This window comes from Oratosquilla oratoria, chromosome 1, assembly GCF_046742065.1.
Source record: "Oratosquilla oratoria isolate Oo_2021 chromosome 1, ASM4674206v1, whole genome shotgun sequence".
NCBI lineage: Eukaryota > Metazoa > Arthropoda > Malacostraca > Stomatopoda > Squillidae > Oratosquilla > Oratosquilla oratoria.
In genome coordinates, this window is record NC_134777.1 from 12,281,738 (window position 1) to 12,291,737 (window position 10,000).

The window sequence follows — 10,000 nt, forward strand, 5'->3', positions numbered from 1 at the left end:
AGCTTAAGCTTATGTGCATCCCTTTTGCTTGCTGTAGTCCTGGTGTTCTTAGCTAGGCATTCACGGGTGGCTGTTTGGTTATGATATTTCTTTAGATGATGTTCAATAGCCCCGTTTTGCAAGTGCATTGATATTCTTCTACTGAGTATACATCTAATGTAACCAATATAAGATAAATGCGGGTTACACAGTCCCCGGTAAGACATTTAAATTCGTACACTATGTTGGCTTTGGACATGGTCTCAGTATTACTATTCAGGTTTTTGGGTCGGAGTAGAATACAACCACGCGGATTTTCTTCTCTTTAGAGACTGGGTGGCAGTTTTTGGTGATATCTTTTATGATTTTATCATCTTTTTTGTGACCCTTGGTGAAGATGTTATGATAGTAGATGTTAATGAATTGGGGCATAGAGGATGTTTGGGAGGAATCTAAGCCCCAATTCAGTAACATCTACATATATATATGTATATGTATACATGTATATGTGTATATATATATGTATATATATATATATGTATATATATAATATATATACACACACACACATATATATATATATATATATATACGTATATGAATATATATATATATGTATATATATATAAGATATATATGTATATATATATAAAATATATATGTATATATATATATATATTTATATATATATGCAAGCAATCACATAACTGTGATACAAAAATGCAAAATAATCACAGGAGAAAGGAAACTTGTAGACAGTAAGTATTTCCGTATATTACATCCTCAGAATAAATGACAGAGATACAGAGTTGGGTTTAAATTTAAGTATCAGTTAGCAACCATAGGGGGGAAGGGGGGAGACAATACAATGTGAGGAGGGGGGATGACCTTACCCCTATCGACCTGACCAGCACATAAGGCTCAATCTGGCGGAACGATCTCGGTGACCATTTGGGTTTCCAATTTTTATCACATCTAAAATGACCATAGCTTAAGCTTATATTTTTATCAAACGTGCCTGATATTAAGCAGGATTCTATTATATTTCTTGTAGGCTTTTTCCTTCAGCTAAAATTGTTGCCTTAGACCAAACAATATGATGGTTGTATAATGCTTTATGTTGGAATAACGCATTATTTTCTGGTTAGATCTCGCACTATATTTATCTTGGGAAATCCTTGTTTCCAAGTTTTTCCCCAGTTTGTCCAATATAAAATTTGTCACAATCCTGGCAAGGAATTTTATAGACCACACCGTTGTTGTTAGGAGGGCTGTTCATAATCAAAGTTTTCTTAATGGTGTGGTCATATCTAAAAGCTACTTTGATATCCAATTTTTTTAGTAGGGTAACAATACTAAGAAAATTTTCATGAAAAGGAAGAACAAGTGTATTAAGTTGTTTATGGTTTCCTTGTTCGTGATTGCAAGTTTTGTGAAAGCGTTTCTTGGCGGTGTTGTGACATTGATTAAGAATATGAGTAGGATATTTCAACTTTTCCTCAATATTCCGGATAGTTCTAAATTCATCATCAATAAATTCAGGATCTGAAATCCTATAAGCTCTCAAGTACATGGAAATAAAAACATATATATACATATATATATATGTATATATATATATATATACAGGTAAACGTCGACTTACGATGGCCGCGACTTACGATTGTTCGACTTTACGATGACGACGACGACGACGACGATATGATAATTTAACCCCTTCCATACGGTGCCGCACACGTAGGCGTCATGAGGAGCAAGTGGATTCGCGACGCTGCCATATCGGCGTCTTGATTATATTTATTGTAGTCGCCCCTGTGTTTTTACATTCTCTCAAATGTGCCCTAAATCCCATTCTCTGTGGTTTTCAAAATTCGCGGGTGAAAGAGAGAACGATCGATATAAGCGGTGACTATATTTTATGATGCGAGTATTATTACGTCACGTCGTACGGCTGGCATTGGCTGCTGCCCGCGAGATTTAAGTCCCATACTGAAAATACATATTATAGTGTTTGAATATGGTAAAAAGGATAAAAATAATTAAATAAACTACTGTACATGTTTAATAGGCTATATTCAGTATCTCTGGTGGTTAATATACAGGTAAGCTAGGTACAATGACCACGGAACAGAGTGATACACAAATTGGGGATCGACTTACGATGAAATCGTCTTACGATGGCTCTATCGAAACCTAATGCCATCGTAAGTCGACGTTTACCTGTATATATATAATATGTATATATATATTTATATGTATATATCTATCTACATATATATACATATATATTTACACACACACATATATATATATATATATATATATAGAATATATATATATAACATATATATATATATATATATATATATACATATATATATATATATATATATATATATACATATATATATATATATATATATATATATATGCAGAAAAAACCACTGGGAAATAAGAAGCTTATTGGACTAAGCTTCTTATTTCCCAGTGGTTTTTTCTGCCTATTATTTGCACGTGTGCCTTGTGAATTACTGCAATATATATATATATATATATATATATATATATATATATATATATATTTGGGTGTTTCTATATATATATATATATATATATATATATGTGTGTGTGTGTGTGTGTGTGTGTGTGTGTGTGTGTGTGTGTGTGTGTGTGTGTGTGTGTGTGTGTGTGCATGTGTGTTTGTGAGTGTATACACATCAGAGTAGCCTTTGTTGAGTTCAAGATTTAAGGGAGTCAACAGCGAATCTCTAATCATAGAGCACTTTAGTTAAGTCGTAAATTTTTCGAGTAGCGATTGAATGGATATTTTGAATTATTAATTTCTTTCGCTACTGTTGTACATTCTGGCCGTCTAGGTTTATTTTTATACCGTAATTGGTGGATACACAGATGAATGTGTGTTCTCGTAAAGAGCTCTTTACCTGAGTTGCGTAGGCGGAAATATTAACGGTATGTACGTCTTACAATATGTGTTTTTATATATATATATATATATATATATATATATATATATGAATATATATATATATATAATATATATGTATATAGAATATATTTATATATGTATATATATATATATATATATACATATATATATATATATATATATAGATGTGGAATAAATAAGTAGATGGAAAAAATGTGACCCCTATTTACTGTCTTCTCTTTTCCTTGCTCAACAGATATTTCCCTCCTGCTCAAAGCCCTTTTCACCCTATCCACCCATCCATCCACTCCTCTCATCCTCGGTTGTCCATTCAAGTTTTTTCTATCCACCTCTACCTTCCACATCTCTTTTAATAACCTTTCTTCACTAATTTCTTTATGTATTCAAACCATCCCAATAATTTTTCATGGACCTTTCCATCTCTTTTTCTATACCCACTCTCTTCCTCTTGTCCTTCTTTCTTACTCTATCCAACCTATAATGTGTGTGTGCATGTGTGCATATACACATACACACATTTATATACACACGCATATATATATATATATATATATATATATATATATATATATATGTATATATGTATATATATATACGTATATATATATGTATATATATATATGTATATATGCATGTATATATACATGTATATATATGTATATATGCATGTATATATACATGTATATATATGTATGTGTATATATATATATATATATATATATATGTGTGTATATATATGTATATATACATATATATAATTATATATATAGGTATAAATATACATATATATGTGTTTATGTGTGTGTATATATATGTATATATACATATATATGTGTTTATGTGTGTGTGTAAATATGTATATATATGTATGTATGTATATATATATATATGTATTATACATGTATTTATATATGTATATATATATAATATGTATATACATATATATATATATATGCAGACATGACAGAATTGAATAGACACAAAGAGAAATCGTTTAATTGATTAAACAAGCCATTGATACAACTGAAGTGCTTATAAATGTTCACAATGTGAATAACTAATACTTGGTTGACATCCCCTTTGCTTTTTTCCATGGAAGGATCCTTCTAGTCATGTTAGTGATTAGTTCACGAATATCATTTTGAGGGATTTCTTGCTATGTTTCCCGTAGTAATCCTAAGAGTTCGGGCTTTGAAGATGGCTTTCTGTTCTTTTGTACGAAGTTGCCGGTCTAATATGCCCCAAAGGTGTTCAATAGGGTTCATATCCGAGGACTGACTTGGCCATGGATCTTTCCTGTTCCCATTTTGGTTCAACCAATTTTGTGTTGCTTGAGCAGTGTGACAAGGAGCTCCATCTTCATTCTACCGCTGGAGAATATTGGAATGAGTCCTTCCTTTAATATAGAAGCATATTTGCCTGAATTGATGTTTCCTTGATACTCCACAAGCTCTGATCGATCATCACTCCAAATTGCACCCCACACCATTATTGAAATCCCCCCATGTTTCACTGTTGGCTGCAGTCCTTTGAGATCAAACTCTTGAGTACAAAGTCTGCAGACACACACTTTTCCACTAAGAAAATTATACGAATCGTGACTCATCAGAGAAAATGACAGTGCCCCAAATGCCACAGATCTCTCTACCATCTCAACAGCCCAATCCTTTCTGCGCTTGATATTGGCTGGATGAAGGAGTGGTTTCCTTCTTGCAGCTCTGCCATAGTAACCCAGCTTGTAGAGTTACCTGGCAGTTGTTCTGGGACTGACAACACCTTGTGTTGCTATGTCAGAGGCCTTGGAACGTGGAACCTCTTCGACATTTCTTTTGACAAGACGTTCTTTCTGAGGGCCCGAGACGACCTCAATGAAGTTTTTTTTATCTGGTATTTGTGCCGAAATAAGCTTTTCCACCGCATCAGCGGTCACACGCTCTTCCATCCACAATAAAATTTGAACGTGTGGGAGACCTCGTTTTTGCCACTCGATACTGTAAAGGTTAGCTTTAACACGACCAAAAATATGCTTCTGTGTTAGATCATACATTAGATTATCAGCTTTCAACTTGAAAATTCAGCTAACCAAATCGGGTCCTTCACATGGATGGATATCAAAGGAACCTGTTTTATCCATCGCCGAATGTAATTCCTCCCAATTTGGGTTCATTGTGAAAGTAATAAAATAATCTGGGGAACCGTAATATGTTACGAATGCAAGAGCATCTTGTTGACATTGTTTCATATATCGTGGTCCCCCGACAAACGACGGAGGAATAATAATCCTTTGCCCAGATTCTTTTCCGTCATCTCCACGTAAAATATCTGCTCGTTCTTTTCTTATTTGTCTCTGATTACATTCTAAAAAAGACAACTTATTTGATTCAACTTTGACATGATTGTCCACGGTAAACTGCTGAAACAATTTTCTTCCTTTCGTTAGATAGTTAAAATACCCTTCTCTCTCCATATATAAAAATGAATAGTACATAGAAGGTGAAAGACGGTTATATTTACCGACACCTTTCCCAGGTTTACACTGTTTCGTCATTGTATAAGAATACCCAAGATCTCCATTAGGAAACAGTAAGGGGTACTGAAAATTTTCGTAAAAATAGTTGTTATGTCCTTTGGAGAGCTAATTGTTATCGTCAGCGGATCCTTGTCAGGACCAAAATTGCGAAGAAAAAGAGGGAAGATGGTACACGCCTTTATGTTCTCGTGTATTGATCCCTTCAGCCGTCTTCAAAGTTATAGACATGTCAGGAACGTTTCCATATTTTTTGACATGAGCTTCAATGAGTAACTTTGCAGACTCTATTTCTTTTAACATACCCGCGAGACACGCATTGTTAACTACCATATAATTGTAAATCTGAGACACTATTGTCTCATTGGCAGATACTTCTTTTTCTTCTCTTACTCGTAGTTGTCTCTTCTTTTTCACTACTTCCATAGGTGTAGAATTTTTGACTACGCAGTTTTACTTGCTGGTCTTTTCCATAATAGAAATACAAATCTAAAAATCCATCACTCGCTTCCCAATTTTTTTTTTATCGTCTGCTGTTATTTTTTGACGTTCATCGACAAATAAATGAGGTTTTAGTGAGCCAATTTTATGTTATATTTTTCCTTTGATTTTTTAACTAATTATCTTTTCTGCCGAATTTTGAAGATTTACTGAGGTTGTAAACGTCGTAAATGAGAACAGCTTGTTGTATCCTATAATGTGGTGCAAATAACGTTTCGAGAAAGGAGACCAACCTTCATACAAAGCCTTAAAATCATTTTCCTTAAATTCTGAGGGTAACCTCAAAGAAGTCTGCCCAGCTTTACAACATATAGATTTGTTTTCTTTTTTCCATAACAGAGCTTGACAAATTTTGTATTTGAAGTCACCAATTTGACCGATGGAGTGTAAAGAAACCCCTTCTTTGTCGTTTTCATGAAGAGCTCCAATATACTTGATATCAAGTCTTTGACGCGAATCCACAAAAAGTTGCTTCTTCTTGTGACGATCTTTACGCTCTTCCCGTAATTCTCCTAGTAACTTGATGTCTTTCTCTGAAAGATTTTCTTCTCCGCTAGCAATTTTTTATTCTTATTTTGATAATGCTTTGGCTTTTTCTATTTTTTCCTAACCCATAAGTTTGCGTTCGGTTACAGCCTTAACTCTCTCCACTTTTTCTCTATGTTTTATTTCTCTTTTCTTTAAACGTTCTTCTATCTGCTTCTGTTTCTCTTCGACCTTTTCCTTTGTTCGTTTAGCCTCTTGTAATCGCTTCACCTCATTTTCAATTTTCTGAAGATTGTTAATTTTTTTCACTCTTAGTGCCTCCTCTCTCACCTTTTTAATAGCGTACTTATTGTTACGTCTTTTTCGCTGATGATCATGAAAAGCCCTATCAAAGTTATACATTTGATAATTTCTATGGTCAGATTTTCCACCGTTTTTCATGAAAATTTTATAACCGGCGAAATAGTGCTTTTTAAACCCTTCTAAAGTTTCTTCTGACAATTCTACGTCAAATAATTTCAACTGATCTAATTTTTCATCGTTATACACGAAATCTTTATCTTCTCTCAAAAAAGCCCTAAACTTTACGATAAAATTGTTTAATCGATTCAAGCACCGAGAAATTTTTGGTTTTATTGTATAGATTTGGACATTTTAAAGCGTGTTCGGCTCGTAATTTATACTCCAATTTCTTGTTTTTACTCAAAAAACTCTTGGACATTTTCTTTTTGTCTGTCACCCATTTCAAAAAATGACGATGTCGCTTTGTCTTCAGAGATGAAACCTTAGACATTTCACACGTGAAGGTCTAACCACTTGTAGATGAAAAAAACACGGGTATGTGAGGTGACAAACATAAAGTTTTACGCTATCACGCATGTAACCGAAATGCCGTATGACCCCATTTGCCACAACGCCTCACGACACTTTTTGAAATTTCTGACCAACTTTAAATTTATTTGTAATTATATATATATATATATATATATATGAAAATAATCAAATACATATATGTATGGTATATATATATATATATATATATATATATATATATATATACTGTATATATATATATATAATGTATATATTACATGATTCCGTCGCTGCTTCAAACTTTTCCTTATACTTTTTTTATAGATATTCTGTCAGGTCATGGTTGTGACCTCAGAGTTTATTTTGGCCCTCAAGAATGGTATTTATATTATGTTGACAGTAAGCCCTGTTCATGATGGCATTTACATTTATTTTACATACTTTCCAAATAGTTTTATCTGGAACAACATAAAGCTCTTAGGTTTCGTTTATATGTGTTAAATCGGTGTTTTCTTTTTTGTGTTGTTTTTGTTTTCTCGTTTGCTTCTGTGATGACTTTATGTCTAAACTTAGGTCCAGACATAAGTTTGTCTTAGGCAGGAAGTCGTTTAATTCTTTATATGCGTATTTCACATTCGGTCCTCTTTTTCGTTCTTAAGACACTACATGATCCGTTGTGAGCCTTCATAATTCGTCAGGTTGACATGATGTGTGATGTAAGCCATGGGTGGTCGAAGTGGCTACTCTTAAGAGTTACGTGTGCACAAAAGATATTTTTTTATAGGAAAGAAAATGTGCACTTCAGGGAAGCCATAACCTAGGGCAAAAACCTCAGCAGCCTTTCCTAGTCAAGTAGATACACAACTTTGTGGGGCGACTCTCCTCTCTACTCCCAATTTGGGAACTACCGCCTTTCCTAGGTTAACTGAGCTTATAGGAAAAAAATTAAATTTGTCTACTTACTTTGGTATAAAAAAATTCATTTTTATCTTTTCCTTCCGTCCGCTTGAAAGCGTTTTGTCCGCTGTGTTTGGAGTGGGACTTTTAGCCGAACGGCAATGTTTTGAGTCATAGCATTCCCCAGCCTTTCTTAGGAAGGAAAAGAAAACAATTCAGAGGTCAATGTAGCATTTTTTCATAAGGCATGTCACACACCGTAATTTTGATAATGTCATCATTTTCTATTGCGGCGAAAGCATAATATAAACAAGCTCTTATTAGTGTAACCTTGTTCTTGCTTTTGATGAATTTTCAAGCAGTGTCGTCGTATGTGGGGGCATTAACGAAAGTCAGTCACGTTGTTTACGAGCTATTTGATCGCTAACATCAACGGCTACAGCAATATGATAATTAATCATTAAATTAAAAGTTACTTTGATTAATCAACACTGAAGAGTAATAAGAAATTAATCTTTTCGTTTTGAGACAGACTTCAATCATAATGACCTGATTAGCCACGATGACCTTGTATCATTTGAATACGAAAAGAAACTTTAATTGCTAAGACCCTGGTTGGCCTCCTTAAATACGGTTATACATCCAAAGCAAGGGATTGATCTTGACGTTATCAAAGTCACGTAGAATGAGGCAGTCCCTCTCCATCAGATTGCTAAAGCTCTGAAAACATACATCGATGATATGTACGGTTATCTGAGCCTCAAAGAAAATGGGTTCTGAAATAACAACTAATAACATCTTGTTTCCAACATGACGGCAACAGGCGCAGTGAGATTTAATCAAGCAGCTTGCAATTCTCGTAACTGCTCCTCTGTTGTTTTAAAAGACAGTAATGAAAGGTAAGGGAGCATATATTCCTACTTACGTATGCACACAGATATGTAACCTGCAATAACATTTTGTTATTCCGCTTGATGTATTTCGTGTTCTAGTCCTAGATGTTACATTTTGTCGATCTTTTCCTTAAATGCCCCTGGCAGCTACATTGCAACATTGTCTTCGTTTTTACGCCTGTCAAATGTTTCCTATTCCATAAGAAAAAACTTGTGGTCGTTTATATTGGTAAAGGGATTTTCAAAGAGCCGAAGGATTTGGCATCCCCTTGTGCAGGAACCACGCTCTCACATCGAAGGACTTTTATTATTATTATTATCAACTTCCGTCAGAAATTTATCTATTCTGAGAACAACACTAGTATCACCAACACCGTAAACTGCCACCAACACTACTATACTCACTACTGTCATCATTGTTATCACCACCACTTCCACCTTCATGGACAAAGCCACCGTTGCTACCACCAACAACAATGCTACCGCCATCACACCACCACCAACAACACCACCATCACCATCATGACCATCCTCGCCCACTCATGCCACCACCTCCGCCGCTGCCGACGAAAGCTCTCCTACCACCAATCCTGCCACTGCCACCGTCACTTTGACAAGTACCGCCTCTTCTTCCATCTCCTCGTCCTCTTGATCTCGCACTCCGAAGCTCCCACTGTCCAGCAACTTCTCTGAAAAAAATATTTTCCTCTTCCCTTCCCTCTCCTCTTCTTCTGCTTCGGGTTTCTGTTTCCCTCCAACATCTTCCAAGTAATATCTTTAGAGGGAAACGTTTTTGGTTTTACCTTATTTCGTTCATTTATTTGTTTATCATTTTTCCCGGGGGGGGGGGGGCTTCTGTGTTATTACAGATTCAGTATTACTCTTTCTGAGATAAACAAAATGACCTTAGAGGAAAGTATTAATTGATCTAATACG

The 10,000-nt window shown here is 34.6% G+C and overlaps 1 protein-coding gene across 1 annotated transcript in view; it reads left to right on the forward strand.

The window, feature by feature from the left end:
- The window catches only part of LOC143032177 (uncharacterized), a 164,169-nt gene that overhangs the window by 37,047 nt on the left and 117,122 nt on the right, over positions 1-10,000 (forward strand). The window lies entirely within an intron of this gene.